General features: G+C 36.3%; 1 non-coding gene across 1 annotated transcript; it reads left to right on the forward strand.

The window, feature by feature from the left end:
• Positions 1-9,987: 9,987 nt before the first annotated feature.
• On the forward strand, positions 9,988-10,094 carry LOC133781255 (small nucleolar RNA R71). Its single transcript, XR_009870041.1, has one exon. It is a non-coding gene; the product is annotated as a small nucleolar RNA R71 (small nucleolar RNA).
• Positions 10,095-18,539: the final 8,445 nt, after the last annotated feature.

Consider the following 18,539-nt stretch of genomic DNA (forward strand, 5'->3'; position numbering starts at 1 on the left):
ATTAATTTTTTTAATTGTTAAGAAATGAGATTTAAATTAACTTTAGGTTAATTGAAAATAAACCTAGCTCTGATACTAGTTGTTGGGAAAACTCATACAGGATCTTGTTTATTTTCATGTAAATCATATATTACAAAAATTAATATAAGAAAACCTAGAACATGTTCCTATAATTGAATTTAAATAGAGATAATGATAAGAACACTTACATTGTACACAACAGAATAAATAAGTCATTCCTTTAGTTTCTCTAACCCTTGTATCCTATCTGTCGCAGCGTATCACCAAAAAGCTGAACCGATCTTCAAACTTCTTCACAGTCTTCCAAAGTATCCTTCGAATCACCTAAACTAGAGTGGACAATTCTCCACACATGAGATAGATACAAAGAGAAGAAGATAAGATAATTTGGAGGCTTAGAAAAGGAGTTTTGTTTTAGAGAGAGTCCAAAACCCTAAAGCATCAAAACTAGATCTTCTAACCTTCTGTTCCAATCCTCTAAAAACATATTTGTTTTCAACTCTCACTTAACATTCCTTTTATAGAATCAACCAGGTCACTTATTTTAATTAAAAAAATAATAAAATAATAGATAATATTAGCCATTAGGTCAAATTATCATGGGCTTTAGGCCTGTGAAATTTCCCATTTAATTATAAGCATGTTGGACATAAAATCAAAGCCCGTATTATTTTCTATTGATTGATAAATTAAAAAATTATTTAAATCCTTTATCAAATTAATTATTTAAAATCTGAACATTGATTTCAACTTATATATTAATGTAAACCCCAATTTGTCTTAATTAATAAATTTTTCCTAAAATCTCTTTTCTTCTCTAAATTCCATAAGTCTGTGAAATTATCCAAAATTGACCTCGTCAACTTTGATAATTCTAATTGATAATTAAATCAATTAATTGAGACTATCTAGATGATTTTATCCAAGGTACAATGGGTAACATTGGCCTACGAAATCAAGCTCCAATAAGGTATCATAAATTTAACAAATAAATTTACTAACTTATTAATTCCTCGTGACTCCACTAAAGACCCAGAATTGCACTCTTGAATTCATAGAACGCTCTATAAGCAATATAGATACGTTATTAGTTATCCATTGTTATAACCATGATTGTCACTCAATCCTGTATAGACGGTCTTCAATGAGGTGGGACTAAAATACTGTTTTACCCCTCATTGTATTTTATCCTTAAAACACTTAGTTCCTTGTAAATGATATTTTAGTAAACTAATATTGATTATTGAAATGAGATCACTGTCATTTTGCACATTGAACCAAACTAAAAGGAAACCATCATTTTACTTCTTCATCAGAAGCTATAGAAATTCATATCTTTGATTAACACTCCCACTCAATTATACTACCGAGTTCCTAAGATGGAAGTATGGGCTCGTCCGTACGGTAAGCTGGTAATGAATAAGTCAAAGAACCCAAATAATACAATCATTTAGAATACTAACCACTTAGAATTGAGATTGAATTAATCTATGGTCAACTATATGATATGATTAGAATATATAATAATGGTATGTTCACTTATCCTATCTATTGTCAATATCAGTCCAGTACGATGTAACAAATACATTCGATCTTATCTACTTTGCTAATGTTTTGGAAAGAGCATAACACTACAACGTGTAGGTAGATTATATCGTAGATTGGCAAGTCAGTGTAAATGATGTGTACTGAGTAATCTTAGGACTAACTTATGTTTGAACATATAATCATATTTATATTCCGCTGTGATTACGTCACTGTAATTATGATTAGCTATATGCTCGGGATTTAATATAAGATTATATTAAACAAATAATCATGAAAATAAAACATGTGAGCAAAGTGATTGACCAAGTCATAATTGATTTCTATTCATTTAATTATAATAAATGAGATTACAAAGAAATTGAGTTTTAATTAGGGCATAAAACCCCAACATTAGCTTCATCAACTATCCCCCTATGCTTCTATAATATGAATTTAAGAATTCCCATCTCTATTGTGATATTGGATTACAATTTTAAATTATATTCTTACTAGGACATATAATTCTCTACAATAAACAAATCTCCTACATCTCTGTGGTAAATTAACACATCGTAGGCATTAAACATGTAATCTCGATGCTATACAAATCATACAGGTACTCTCATCCAATATAAATCTCTAATTATTTGACTATTTCATATTTATCCTTCACCTTTCAGATCTCAGGTTAAAATCATATAAATTATGATATAAAAAGAATGATGTCCAAGAGAATGTAGAAGAAGAAGAAGAAGAAAAAGAATGATAGAAACTAGTTGATGTCCAAGCTTTTGCCTCCATAGAGTGTTTCCTTAAGTCTCTCCGTAGATTTCTTTCTCAAATATCATCATAATGTTGCTTAAATAGTAGTTTGTGCTTTGAACGTGAAATTCCACTATTGCCTATGCTTAAAATGGCCAAATTTGCACATTGATCACCTCAGGCGTCCGGTCCGTGTCCTGGATTGCAAAAATCAATGGTATCTGACTTAACGAGTGTCGGAACCCTACTATGCCTACGACGCATCTCTAATTCCTCACCACGACTCCAAAAGGATGCGCTGCGACCTTCATTTGCCCAGAACCTTCAGCTTTATGTTTCATCATAGTGTCGCAGCTAAAAAACTCAGTGTCACGACTCTAATGTCTGATTTTTGCCAATTTACTTCTTTTCAAGGCCAAACACGGTATTTTCATCAATTCTTCAATAAATCCCGAAATATTAACAAACAAATGCAATAAAAGTGTCATACTGCACAAACATAACTAAATAAGCATTAAAATTCACCAAAACAACTCTCTAAAACCCCATAAAAACTACTCTATCAAACTCCCCCAAACTTAACTTTTACTCGTCCTCGAGTAAAACATTTGACATTTCTAAAACAACTAATTACAAACATGAACCAAGTTATAACCTAGCAAGCCTCAACCTCAAAAACACCATGCAATACAAGCTCATAATTTTCAACTACGTTTTATGTAGAATTTCAGTAAAATCAGTTCATTATTCAACTTCGATCTTTGCTACACCAATCAGCTTTAACCAATTATTAACACACAATCTCAATAACATATATATGTCAAATCTTTCAAATCCTTCCATCAAAACCAAATATTTCATATGTTTGCATAATTCATCAATCTCCCCTAATATGATAACACATACTCAAGAATCAAAAGGACATTTTTAGCTTGTAACGAAAGGCTTAGGTTTAGGTAGGTAAATAAAAGTCATTTAGGCTCACATATACCATAAGCACACAACATCAAACAAACCAATTTTTTTTTTCAGCTTGAAATCCCACAAACAATCCCCAAATTTCCCAAAAGTTCCTACTTCGAGAGAATTCATACTTCAATTTTTTTTTTTTACATTCATTCATTTTTTTCTAATGGTATTACACTCCCCCAAACTTATTTCTTTATATTCTCTATTGGAGTGTAATTCATTTTCAATTTATATATTTTTTTCTTTTCTCTCTCAATATATTTGTTCTTCTATTGGCATTGATACATTTTCCCACAGGAACCCCATTACAAATCATTCCCCCAACTTCTGATATGCACATGGTATATCAAAGGAAAAGGTAAATAAAAAAGTTTCAAAAAGATAAATATAAAAAAAAAACAAAAAAATGTAGTAGGCTCAAAGTTGGGTAACTAGGGATTTAATACATTCAGGTTGGCTTGAAAGGCTCTGTCGTTCCAATGATTTGCCTAAATTATCTTCCTAAACATGCATCATTCAAATTTCAGCTCAATCAACAAACTATGCAAGTTCTAGAATATTTTTAAATCTCGATCCACAAGTCCACAAACCCACTTAACATGCATATATTAAAGGATTGTAAGAAATTTATTAATTACGGCTTTCATGGAAATTAAAACTCAGATCAAAGCTAATCACTGAATAATTTCACCAAACACACTAATTCACACAATTCTAAAAACATCATTCACATCACATGGTTATAAGTATCATCGGCTTCAAAACAACTTGATTTATATCTTTAAACAACTAAAACAACTAAAACAAGTAATCCATCCCCCAAACTTAAATAACACATTGCCCCTAATATGTTAAAAAGATAAAGAGAAAAGAAAACTTACCGAACCACCACATCATTATGGTGGAGGAGGCAGCGGCTGCTGATAAGGATGAAACTCCAGAGGATACTGAAAGTAAGGTTGTGGAGCTTCATTTAGATTCCAACGATTGACCAATGTATTCAGTTGATCAACATGCGTATGCTCATATGCATTCCTAGACATCCAATATTGTTGCATATGGTTATTCTGCTGAATAATATAATTCAACTAATCGTGTGTATATTGTGGATGTTAGTGTCAATCGGTCCACCCAATGTCAATGGTGAATCCTCACCCATAGCCTCCTCATTTTTCTCTTTAGATTGGGCAGCTTCAGGTTGAGCATCACAACTTGTCGATGATGACGATGAGGTCTTTGATCCTCATGGTAAAAAAATAACATCAGGTGGAGCATAACTAAACACCGCAACCTCGATAATGATGCCTTGCACCTTACTCTGAACATCAGTATTGTACGTGGGCACCCCATAAGTCTCACTTAAATCCGTTATATGCGAATCATCTCTCAATCCTCCAGTAGTCGTAAGTCAAACCATAAACCCAATAATGTTTCTAATTTTTTTCTCCACATCAATCTTCATCCCTTTCATAATCCCATAAACCATATAGAAACGATCCAACCCAATGTCAAAAAAATGTGTGGAAGGGATCAACCATGCGCTCACAAAATACATCAATGCACACCATATACAGTTCAATTGAGTACTATACATATGCTTAGGCTCATCATGAGTATAAGTTACTTGAGCCCTAGGACAACTGATATACTCCGCAAACTCTACATAATCAATAAATGTGCGTAGAAATGCTCTAAACTCATTCTGCTCCTCCGTATAATTCAGAAGGTCATAAAGATGATTAATAACAGCCGCACTCACCAACACCTTCTTCTCCTGCACAAAACATTGGTTATTCTCCTGCTCCTGCCAATTGGCATAAAACTCATAGACCAAATAAGCATTTTGTTTTCTAATTCACCTATTATCAACCAATGATTGCCAACCTCTATCTTTCAGAATAACTCTAATAGGCTCATAACTTGCATTATCATATGGTTCATTTTGATAATCCATTCCTTGTTCGGGAATTAAAGTCCTTCTACTTAAATGCTCATATCATTCTTGAGCCTCTTTACTAATGAATATTGATCTATCATAAGAGACCGACCCCCTTGAGGATGAAGCACCACCACTACCTCTCTTGGGTCTCATTTCTCTCTTCAAAATCTTAAATTCTACAGGAAATTGGACAACATCTCCCCTTGTCTTTTTTCACTTCCTGAAATCAATAAAAACACCAGAAATCTCACAAATAATCTTTCCAAACAATCAATCAATACCCAACTAGAAAATAAATCCTCCTAACAACCAAATTAACAATAAACACTAGAAAACAAACAAAAATGTCAAGAGATTAAGAGAGAAATCATTTACCCACAATTAAGAGTGATGAAAGATACTTCCAATTACTCAAGCTTTCCAAAGATTGCAAAATCTCCCCCAAACATTGAAATTACTGTTTATGAGTGGAGAAAATGGGGTTTAAAGGTGATTTATGCTAAATTGATGGTGGAAAAGTGATTGAATGAAGTTTATAGGAGGATTATAGAAAGTTTTATGGAGAGATTTAAAGGTTTGGCCTGTAAATAAGATGGATTGGAGGTTGGGAGTTCGTAGAGAGAAAGTGAAGAAGTGAAGGGAAAAATCTAAAAAGAAAAAGGGTTAAATTCAATTTTTCGAGGGTGCGTTGTGGCGCATAAGGTGTAGCGTCGCAACCTGTACATCGTGACTCCTTGGCCTTTCATGAAATAATGCTCTCTACCAAACATCACGTCGCGGAACTAATAGATACTTGCCTAAATTTGCATTTTTTTAACAGTTTTCACAATTTCCACAATTCATATTTACAACCTAAAGTCTAAAAAGTCCAAAATTAAAAAAAATAAAAACAAAATAAAAATGTAATACTAAACATAAAATAATTTTCCAACTACAATAAAAGAAAAAAATACTAAAAAGAACTTGGGATGCCTCCCAATGGCGCTGTCGTTAACGTCATTTAGCCAGACGCAAAACCTCCTCTTCAAAATTAACCAGGGCCTAATTCACCAATTAAATCATTTCACACATTAAACACCAATTAAGAGACTTGATTTTCAAAATTACGAAAATTAAGAGTCCCGGCATCCTCATCTGTCATCTTTCTATAAAAAATCCAATGCATTTTATGACGAATAGAACTAGTACCCCTTTGAGATTTTACCTTCTTATTTTTCGTACTTGTAGGACTCCTATCAACATCCACTGCATCAACTCTACAACAAGTAGGAATTTCAGTTGCTGCAAACACCTTAAACATCACCTCCTTTTTTTGCACTCACAATTGTAATTCTCCTTTTTTCACATTGATTAATGCTCTCCCATTAGCCAAGAATGGCCTTCCAAGAATTATTGGAATGTTTGTATCCTCCTCCATATCCAGAATAATGAAATATGCAGGGAAGATGAATTTGTCCGCCTTTACTAGAACATCCTCAATCGCTCTACGAGGGTATTTGACTGAGCGATCCACCATCTAAAGCGTCACAACTGTTGGCTTAGCTTCTCCCAATTTCAATTTCAATAAATGGACAGATGCATTAAATTCAAACTTAACCCTAAATCACAAAGTGCTCGCTCAGAAAGCACATTCCTTATTGTACAACGAATGTTGAAACAACCCGGATCCATGGGCTTGGGAGGAAGCATCTTTTGGAGTATTGCGCTGCACTCCTCAATAAGTGCCACTATCTTATAGTCCTCCAATTTATTTTTCTTTGATAAGATATCCTTCATAAATTTAACATAACTTGGCATCTGTTCAAGTTTCTCAACAAACGGGATATTGATGTGTATCTCTCGAAATATATCCAGAAATTTTGAAAATTGATTGTCAAGCTTATTATTTCAAAGCCTTTGTGGATATGGAATCTTGATATGGTGATCTATGCTTATTTCTGGCTGCTTCTTCTCAAGGTTCTAAGTAACCTCTTCTTCTACTCTACCCTTATTCTCATCAACCACTTTTGGCTCTTTTAACTCCTTACCACTCCTCAAACATATTGCAATGCACTGCTCTTTTGGGTTTCCTCAGTAGTGCTTGGTAAGTTCCTTTGAGCATGGTTTGTCATTAAGTTAGCCAACTGACCAATCTGAGTCTCCAAACTCCCGATAGATGCCCTGGTTTCAGTCATGACCTGGTTCAATACATTAGAATGTGCTTTAGGTTGTTTCATGTGTATTGGCTTTTGTAGTTGTGGTTGTGGAGATGGTTGATAAAAGCAAGGTGGGGGTTATTGATAAGATTGTTGGGGCTGATGGAAAGGCTAGTTGTTTTTGTGGAGGTTGGTATTGTTGCTGGGTTTGAGGATAAAGTTTCTATGTGGCTTGGTTGTTCTTCCTAGAAACGTTTGAATGGTTCTTCCAACCTTGGTTGTATGACATTGAAAAGAAATTGTTGGTTGGCCTTTGGGAATTCCCTATTGCTTGCACTTCTTCTGTGGACATGTTATTGATATCTAGGGCAGGGCATTGATTTAGTGGATGAATAGTCCCACATACTTCACATATATTTTGTACTTGCATGGCTTGAGATGGAATACTGCTCTGTTGTAATTATTTTGTTAAAGCTGCCACTTGAGTTGTAAGTATGGAAATAGCATCTAGCCACCTTATTTGTTTGTCCACTCTCATTAGGCCACTGGTAATTGTTCATAGCCATCTCTTCGAGTAATTCATATGCCTCATCCACACTCTTTCTCATGAATGCACCCCTGCTGCTGCATCAATTATTGTACTGGTAGCACCAGTTAACCCATTGTAAAAATTGTGAACCATCATCCATGTAACGACCCAAAATTACTAGTAAGGCTACAGGGCCTTGATTAGTGTGTCGGGGGGCATAATGGGTTTATATGTGATTTAACTGATTTTAATGCATGATTCTATTATAAGAATGCATATATAATTATATGGATATATGAAATGCATGTCTATGAGTTTTAGTATGCATGTAGGCCCTGCTTAGCTCAAAGGGGCATATCTGTAATCTTGGCCCGTTGAGGGCATAAATGTGATTATGTGTTTTAATTGTAAGGCCACATTATTATGTGGATATATTTGCAGCATGCGGCTCGAGGCGACTGGTTCCTCTAGACACTTTCCTCTCTCTCACTTTAGCTTCCTCTAGACACTCTCTTTCCAAGCTAACCCTTGAAGCTAAGGAGGGATTTTGGGCTAGGAATTTCCTGAATTAAGGCTAAGGACTTGGGAATTAGCTCAGCAACTACTTGGTGGATTTGTTCTTCAGTAAAGGTAAGCTTTTAATTATGGTTTAGCATGTGAATTTTGTAAACTATTGGCTGTTTTAAGAAGTTTATGAGCTTTTGGGTTTCAAGGATTGGAGTATGATGTTGATGAGTTTTTAAGCTAGTTTTCCTATGGGTTTTGTTGTTGAGAGTATATTAGATCTATTGTGATAATCTAAGTATGTTATTGGGATGGTTTTGGGTTGAATTGAGTGAGGTTTTGCTGCTGGAAATGGTGAGTTTTCTGGGTTCGAAGGGGTTAGGCCGCGACTCTGTTCTTGGTGTGTCACGGCCCTCTATCATAGATGGGAGTCGAAGTGAAGGGCGGGCCACGACATGGAGAGTGCTATGCCGCAGCCCGTGTCTGCTGTTTGGGGAGGCTAGGCCTCTGGTAGGAGGCGGGTCGCGGCATAGGGGGCATAGGGCCACGACTCTTAAGGGCATTTTTGTCTTTGAGGAGATTTTAGGTGCGGGAACCTAACCTAGGGTGCTCGAGATCGATCCCACTACCGTGTTTGGTGGAATTCGATCTTCCAAAGGCTAGAACTTAGACCAAAAACCTTTATTCATTTATTATTGATGGAATCCCTTATCTTGGTTGTGACTAGGTGTACGCTAGGGCTCGGAAAAGGGATTGTACTCAAGGGTCATTTCTCGTAATTAGAACACTTGGAATTAAAGGTAAGAAAAATGCACCCGATTAAGAGTCTATTATAGGACTAAGGGTTCCCTATACTTGTATGCATTATTGTATGATGGTATTATGCCATGTGAATATGAAACAAACGGCCTAAGAGTGCCAGAGTTAATATTGGCGCACAGGACGCGGTTCAACCACTGGTAGCTGAGGACGGCTTAATATTCATTGAGCTCGGCTTAAGCGGACTGATGTTAGCGGGGTAAACAGAAGGTGCAACCTAAGGGCGTTGACCCTGATTGTTATTGATGTCGATTTGGTCAATTTTTTATGCTGAATGCTATGGATTGTTGAGAATATGCTTATGCTTTATAAGTTATCTGATTATTGTCATTGATCGTGTTGTGATATTATGGTTTTCTTGTTGGGCCTTGGCTCATAGGTGCTACGTGGTGCAGGTAAAGGCAAGGGTAAGCTTGATCAGCCCTGATTTGGAGAGTTCTAGAGGCAGAATGTACATAGTCATCTGCTCGGCCGCCACGGTCGAGGGATGGACAGGAAAAGCAGAACCTTAAATGTCTATTTTGACCTCAGAGTGGCCAGTAGTTGTATATACCCAGGAATTTTTTAAACTGTCCTTTAAACTCTATTTCTTTTGGGATCCCATGTACGAAATGTTTATTTAAATGAAATGTATCTTTTATGACCAAAATCTTTTAACCCTATTTCAATTATGGTTTCAGTGACACGTTTCTAACTAAATGACTTAATTAGCAAGTCTTGCACCTTTATAAACACGCAGTGTAACGATCTTGGATACCTAGGGTGTTACAATCTACTTCTCTATAATATGATGAGTGCACATACTTAACAACTCTTTGAATCTCTCCCATGCATCATACAATGATTCCTCTTCTGTTTGGTAGAAATTATTAATTTATCCTCTCAAATTTGCAGCCTGTGCTAGAGGGAAAAACTTTTCAAGGAACTTCTGGGCTGATTCCTCCCATGTTGTAAAAGATGTGGCTTGCAATGAAATTAACCTACTCTTTGCTCGGTCTCTTAGAGAAAATGGGAATAATCTCATTCTGATTTAATCATCACTCACCCCTATTCATCTTAAAATTTGCACACAGCTCCAGAAAATCTGGCTATGTGCAAATTAGGATCTTTAGTAGGCTATCCCCCAAATTGAACCGTAGATTGTACCATTTTTAGTATTGCTAGCTTGATCTCAAAGTTATTAGCGACAATTGTGGGGTGTCAGATGCATGAATATACTCCTGTGACAGTGGGAAGCACATCATCTTTAAGTGTCCTTGGTCTTTGTTCCATAGGGACCTCTGCAACATTTGGAATATTATTAGCAGCAGTTGTATTCCCCTGATTTTCCACCATATCAATCTCTGACATTTTCTTAATCTTTCAGTTTTGTCTGCAAATTATTTCAATTTCAAGATCTACCAGTATCAATTCCTTTTATCTACTTCATTGCATATACCAATATTTCCTAAAAGCGAATATTAGACACAAACCCAAATTAATATTAAAAATAAAACCAATTTAGAATAAAAATAAACTATGTTGATATTAATAAAACAGTCCCAGGCAACGACGCCAAGAACTTGTTGTGAAAATTCTGAACTACGCAAGTGCATGTAATCGTAACAAGTAATAAATTGTTAAATCAAGTATCGTTCCCACGAAGACTGTTATTAACTACCAAAAAATAATCTTTAATTCTAATTAATTTGACAAATAATGAATTCAGAATTTATAAAAATAAAGGAATAAAACAATAAAATATAACAATAGAGAACTCAATACTAAATATTAATTCATTGGAATAAGAATTAGGATTATTAACTTCATAAACTATCAACCTATGCTTCTCTAATATGAATTTAAGAATTCCTATCTCTATTGTGATAGCGGATTACAATTGTAAATTATATTCTTACTAGAACATATAACTCTCTACAATAAGGAAATCTCTTGCATCTCTGTGGTAAATTAACATATCCCAGGCATCAAACACGTAATCCCTAAGCTACACAAATCATACAGGTACTCTCGTCCAATATAAATCTATGATTATTTGACTAAAGTATATTTATCCTTCACCTCTCAGTTCTCAGGTTAAAATCATATAAATCATGTAAATGGTGATCAAGCATTCACAAGCCTTAAACATAAGACAAATAATTCACAATATTGATAGGGAATTCATAAGAACTTCATTAGATAATCATAAGGTTTCAAGAAGAATCCATTAGCACGCTAAATAAAAAATTTGTTCATACTAAATAGAATCAAATCCACCAAACTAAATATAAACATTACTACAAGACAAAATAAAAGAAGAAGAAGAAAAAGAATGATAGAAACTAGTTGATGTTTAAGATTTTGCCTCCACAAAGTGTTTCCTTGAGTCTCTCCTTATAGTTCTTTCTAAAAAATCTTCATAATGTTGCTTAAATAGTAGTTTTTCTTTGAACGTAAAATTCCACTTTCGCCCCTACATTAAATACCCAAATATGCACATTCACCGCCTCAAGCGCCGCAGCCCCATAAGTGTGCATCGCAGCCTGTGTCCTCGATTGCAAAAGCCAATGGTCTCTGACTTAACCAGTGCCCTGGGCCTACTATGCCTACACCGCGACTCTAATTCCTCAAGTAAAAGTGGCACAAATCCAAAAGGTTGCATCGCGGCCCTCGTTTGCCCAAAACCTTCAACTCTCTGTTTCATCGCAGTGTTGTGGATCAAATATTCAGCGACGTGACTCTAATGTCTGTTTTTCACCAATTTACTTCTTTTCAAGGCCAAACACAGCCTTTTCATCAATTCTTCCATAAATTCTGAAATATTAACAAACAAAGGAAACACAAGCGTCATACTACACAAAAATAACTAGATAAACTTGAAAATTCCCTAATACAACTCTCTAAAACACCATAAAACTATTCTATCAGTTTTAGTGAAGGACTAGAGTGGATTGAGGATACGAATTGCTAAAGAGATCATCCATAAACTGGGAGTTCGAGTTTTTGCAGTTGAGGTAAGGATCATTTAAGCTTTCTTTCTGTTCCTCATGTTCTTGAAGAAAATTGTTGAGGTTAACATGATTTTTAAATCCCTGGTGTTTTCAGGAGGTTAGAGTTGTTGTTGATGGTGGTTAGGTGCTAGCAAACTACTCTGAAGCCTGGAATTAAGATTAAAATTATTAATTTGGACTTGGATTTTGGGGTAAGTTTCAAAGTCTTACCTCAAATGGTAATTTTGGTAATTTTGTGTTTTTGGTTGTTCTGAGTAAAGTTCTGATGATGTCTTGAAGTTATAAAGTTAGTCTGTGGTCAAATAGTTGTGGAAAATTGGTTGGAAATTGGGTTAGAGTAAGATTGGGTGTTTGAAAATACAAGGGAAAACACAATTTCTTGGTTGTCGTGATGGCGCCGCGGCGCCTGGGATGAGCTCTGCGACACGTATGGGTTTCTTTGAGGGTGGGTTTTCCCTTGGACTGTTGTGGTGCTGCGACCCTTTAGAGGGGCTGTCGCAGTTCAAGATGGGTAAATTTTACAGGGAATGCTCTCGGACAGTTGTAGCATCGTGACCCTTTAGAGGGGGTGCCAAAACTCAAAATGTGGAAATTTATGTTGGGCTTCTTGGTCTGTTGTGGAGTCGCGACTCTGCAAGGGGGGCACCACAGCGCCAATGTAGTTTTAGGATGCATTTGTTTAGGGTATTGAGAGTTAACTTGGGAGGCTTCGGGGACTATTCCGCTATCCAGTTTAGTATTGAAGCCCATTATCGCAATTAGTTCTTGATAAACATATCATTTATGTTTTGACTAGGCTTTCTGCAAGGCTCGGAAAAGGGATCACACTCGGGGTCGCTCTACTATCTGCTTAGGACACGAGGTAAGAAAACTGGTGCATGCACCGAGTGAAGGACATTGGCCATTATTATCAAACACAGTTACGACTGTGCCTTGAATTTGTTTAAAGTTAAATGTATGTTCTTATATGCATCTATTACTATAGTCGTTTTTATAGACCGATTATCAATTGTGATTGATCGGATGGGGGTCATTATCAGGGGTGTACATGTGTAATGTAGGCCATTATGGCATGGCCATTACAGAGGTGCGGTATGTTTCTACTCGGCATGAGCCATTATACTTGTTGGAAAATCAATGTGAATCTGGTTATGATTTATAAAGCATGTATTTGATATAAATGCTTATCTCAATATTTATTTTACTTTATTGAGTTTTCTTGTTGGGCCTTGGCTCACGAGTGCTTTGTGGTGCAGGTAAGAGCAAAGGAAAACTGGACTAGCCATGAGTTGGAGAGCTCTAGGGGGGCGTGTACATACTCATACTGCTCGGTCACCACGGTCGAGATACTTTTCATGAACATGAAATATTAGTTTGATTGTACCGCTTAGGTCGGCTATTTAAATAATTATTGTTATAAATATGTTTTGGTTAAAACCTTTGGGGATCCCTTGTAGATATTCAAACCCTTCGTAATGAAAAGTTTAACTTCATTGAATACCTAAAAACATTGTTTAACCTGAATTACACTTTTGAGTCAAAATGACTCGCTCAACAAGTTAAGCATTATTTCTAACACACGGTGTAATGATCCTGGATTAGTAGGGCATTATATTAGCCAAATGGGGTCATAAGCTCAGTTGTACTACAACTTCTCAAAAAAAAAAGGAGGTTTCGAGTTCAAATCCACCCTCCTAGAAATAGAGGCAAAGTTGTCTTTTGGGAGGGTGAAAATGTAATAAAAAAACTAAGAGGGGCCATAATTATAAATTTTGAAGAAAACTAAAAAAAATGGAAAAACTATATACTTTTTATAAAAAAAAATTGATTCGTCTATGTCGATCAACTCGAAAAGTGGTTTTTTGGTAAGATAATAAAACAATTTATGATCAGTTTAATTATTTAATTTAGAAGAGATCGTTTTACATTGACTTGGAGACTGCATCTGGATTTCTTTATTTATAGTTTTGGTAGCTTATTATTATGAGAACTTTACATTTATATACCTTCAACTAAATTATTTACACAAATACTGATGCCACGTCAACCTAGAATACCATATTTTGAAAGAAAAAAAATTGGCAATCCCACATCCCGAATTTTTTTGTTTTTTCTGGATTACAAAAAGTTATATTTTGGATGCTTACGATCGAGATAAAATACTAATTTGTCACTTTTTTTATTGAAATCTTTATTTTTATATTATATTATTTCAGTACCTTTTAGTTACCTCCAAAACTTGGTAGTCATGAAGAGGTTCCCTACAAGAAACCTCCACCCATCAGAAAAGAGATGAGGAAGAGAGACATGAATAAGTTTTTTCGTTTCCATGGAGATTATGGTCACGACACAAATGGGTGCAATCACCTCAAGGACGAGATAGAGTTTCTTCTCCGGTCAGGCAAGTTGAGAAAGTACCTGGTAGAGACACCCCAAGGAGAAGAAGGCAGCAGCAATCCTGGGTTCAAACGACAAAGATCTCCACCCTTGCAGCCCGGACCTGTGGACTTTACCTTAGACACTATATGTGGAGGTCCACACTTGGCTGAGGATAGAAACGAAGCAAGGGAGAAGTATGCTGAGCGGGAGTGCTAGGATCAGGAGCCACCGGAATGGCGAGCGTCTGTGAATATATTATTTCTAAATACCGCTATCAGAGTGGTAGTTTAATTTCAAGTTGTTTAACTTGTTATTTAAATTTTGGTTTATGAGCTGGTTATTTGCTGACCAGTCATCTATTTTTGAGCAATTTTTGTTGTTTAAGACTCGTTATTAGACACGTATTGTCCTTTTTTTAATTTACGAGTAATAAAAGAGATTACGCGCAGCATGGTCGGTTCTTGCTACAAATGTGCATGTGTGTTAATTATTTGAACAGTGTTCAACTGGTCGGTAAAATTGGACAGTGTTCAACTGGTCGATACATTCAAGCAGTGTTCAACTGCTCGAATATTTTCAATATATTCTATGTGTTTCACGAGCAATTAACTGCTCGAATAGATTCGGTCAAGTAGCAAGTGACTAGGATCTTTCAACCCTCGATCGATTGGGGGGCAGATGGGGTATGCTGGTATATAATTTAACACAGGAAATAAGAGCACGAGTTAAGATATCTGTTTTTAGGCTGACTTGTAAATTTTCGAAGTCCAAAAAGGCCATTAAGCTAACTTGTTTGACAAAGCTTAAGTAACTTGGAATTTAAAAAAAAAATTCAAGTTAGAAGTAGATATTTGTGTGACAATAAACGTTATGCTCATAAAATGTTAGAGCAATAAGAGTGTGAGAAAGTATACTTAGCATGGACTTATGAAATGTCTAAAATTTCAAAGTTAGAAAACTAAGTACTCATGCGAAAATATAAGGCATACATCAGAGTGACTTTACTGTTCACAAAAAACTTATAACTTTTTAAGTCTAAAAAGACTTAAAATGTTTTAAGTTAACAAAGAAAAGTAAAGTATAAATGCCAATAGCTTGGCTGTATGAGAAAAATATCAAAGTTGCTAAGCAACAATTGTTTTCACAAGAAAAAAGAGTAAACCACTGGCCAGGTACAAAGTTTAGCTGATCAAGTGCAAAGTTTTCCTGGTCGGGAGAGCAGATACAACTTCCCTGGTCAGCTGAGCATGTATCACTGGTCGAGTAGGAAACTCTATTGTTGAGCATGAGTAACAATGATGAGTCCCTAGAGTGAATCAAACAAACACGAACAAATGCATGCAAAGTAAATACTACATAGTGAAAAAATATCATTGAGAAGAGAAGTCAATTTTTCCCCAAGATTGATTGAGAGAAGTCGATCTCTCAAAATACTTTTGGGAGATTCAAACAAGGTGTTTTGATGGTTTTTGGAGAGATAAGTTTTAGGCATATGCTTGAGTAGCTATGCCATATGTCTGACCAGCTGGGTCTGCGTCCGAGCGGCTGGAGGAGCTGCATCCGAGCAGCCATGGTTGTGCACGCACATCCGAAGGCTGGTGTCTGAGTGGTGTGTGGGCTGTCCGACCAACTGGGTCTGCGTCCGAGCGGCTGGAGGAGATGCATCCGAGCAGCCATGGTTGTGTGCGCGCATCCGAAGGCTGGTGTCCGATCGGGTGTGGGCTGTGTCCGAGAAGCCAGGGGTGCGTCCGAGCGGATGGTGGCACTCGTCCGAGCAGCTGGGGTGCGCCTTCAAGGAGCGTCCATGTCTGAGCAGAGCATGCGTGTCCGAGTGGCTTAGACGTGCACCCGGGCAGCTTGGGGCATACCCATTGTCTGAGCGGTTAGATGAAAATGGCCGATTGGCCATACACATATTTTCCAACAAACCATTTATGAGGAACTAGGCCTATCTTATTAGTCACGTATGCATTCAAGGGCAAAAAAATAATGAAAAAATGGCTATAAGGTCCGAAAGGACAATAAATCTCAAGGGCATGGGGCACAAACATGTTTTCCTACTCATGGGATACTACAACAAGATCAAAATATAGAATTTGAAGAAATCAAAAAACAAGTTCAATTGTGGGTTTACGCGAAAGTTATCGACCGGATGGAAGCTTTTGGATGACCTCAAAAACATTTTGCTAGAAGAAAAGTTTATCATACGAGTAAATCGTATAATAAACTTGGGGGACAAATGTTATCCCCAAAAATTGGAGTCCGATGACGTGGCAATCAGAAGTGACAAGTGGCAATGCATGGTAAGTAAATGGCACATTAATAGTCAATAAATGTGTTGGCTCTTCGGAGTGGTGATAAAGTGATCTGACCGATCTGATAGAATTTCTGTCCGACCGGTGAAGATTTTTGACTGACCAGTCAAGTGTCATGCTAGACCAGAGAAGTGTCATGACCGCCCAGTCAAGTGCTTGTCCGCCCAGTCAGGTGCTTGTCTACCAAGTCAAGTGCTTGTCCGCCCAGTCAGGTGCTTGTTCGCCCAGTCAAGTGCTTGTCCGCCCAGTCATGTGCTTGTCCGACCAGTCATGTGCTTGTCCGACCAGTCAGGTGCTTGTCTGACCAGTCATGTGCTTGTCCGCCCATTCAGGAGCTTGTCCGCCCAGTTTTGTGCTTGTTCGACCAGCCAAGTGTTTGGTCGACCAGACATGTGTTGGCCGACCAGTCAAGTGTTTGGCCGACCAGTGGAGTGCTTTGGTCCTTTAGTTTTCCTCCTGGGTGTGGTGTGGACCGACTAAACAGAGCAGGGCTACGCAAAAGATCCCAGTAACGGCATCAACAAGAATCGGTCATACCTGCACGGGAATCTCTCAGATATCCCGGAATAATAGCCATATTGTTGTAATATTAGAGTTATTTATATTTTATTAATTAAAGTTTGTTGGAAGAACCAAAGACTTGGTAAAAGGGAGATATTTATGTACGATCCACGAGCCTATAAATAAATGGCTCATGAAATCATTTAGTGGGCAGATCTTTTTAGGCTGAGAAAACTCTCTTGTTTTGAGATTTTGGGGACTGTTACTTGGGGCATTCTTGGGGCATTTTCTGAGAGGTTAGAGAGATAAAGTTTGTATTCTCTAGAGAGAAACTCTATATTTTTCTACTTGCACTTAAGAAACTCAGTTGGCTCAAGTTCATCTGATCTTAAGTGTAGGCTAAATATATCACAACTCCAAGTGGATTAGGCTATTACCAATAAATTGGGGCTGAACCACTATAAATTATCTGTGTCGTACTATTCTCTTGAAGGTTCATTGTAGTTTTGACGTCTACTCGTCGTTGGCCAAAATCGTGGTCAACACATTTAAGATACCAATTGGTTACCTTTTGATATATGACTAAATTTTTGGGTATGCCACAAATTGAAAGCAACCAACAAACTTAGTGACCTATGAAAAAGAGTCTTCTTATGTTTTATTTAAAAGTTACCAAACAATATCCTAAAGAATTTATTATAAAATAAGTTACTTGAAATGTTTCTAAAATAGTTTATAAGTTGTTTAGAATACATATGGTATCTTTTAAATGTAAAATAAAAAGACAAATTTTGGTATATTTTTTTTAAGTTTAAAATTTAGTTACTTTTTGGTTAACAAAATATAGAAAAGAAACTAAAATGTTATTTTTTCTTCTAGTCATCTTCTCCGACGATGGCGAAAAAACATATGCTTTACATATATCAAAATGACTACCTTAAATAGTAGGTTGCGATGGTACCACTAGCGGTGTGACCAAAAAATATTTTTGAAGATAAGAAGAAGAGAGAAAAATAGCAACAAGACTTTTTTTTTTTTTTTTTATATATTGATGGCTATATAAACTTGTTGAAGTCTTAGAAGCAATAAAAGGTATAATAAAATTTAAATACAGTATAAATAAACAGTAATATTGTAAATAAAATA

This window comes from Humulus lupulus, chromosome 5, assembly GCF_963169125.1.
Source record: "Humulus lupulus chromosome 5, drHumLupu1.1, whole genome shotgun sequence".
NCBI lineage: Eukaryota > Viridiplantae > Streptophyta > Magnoliopsida > Rosales > Cannabaceae > Humulus > Humulus lupulus.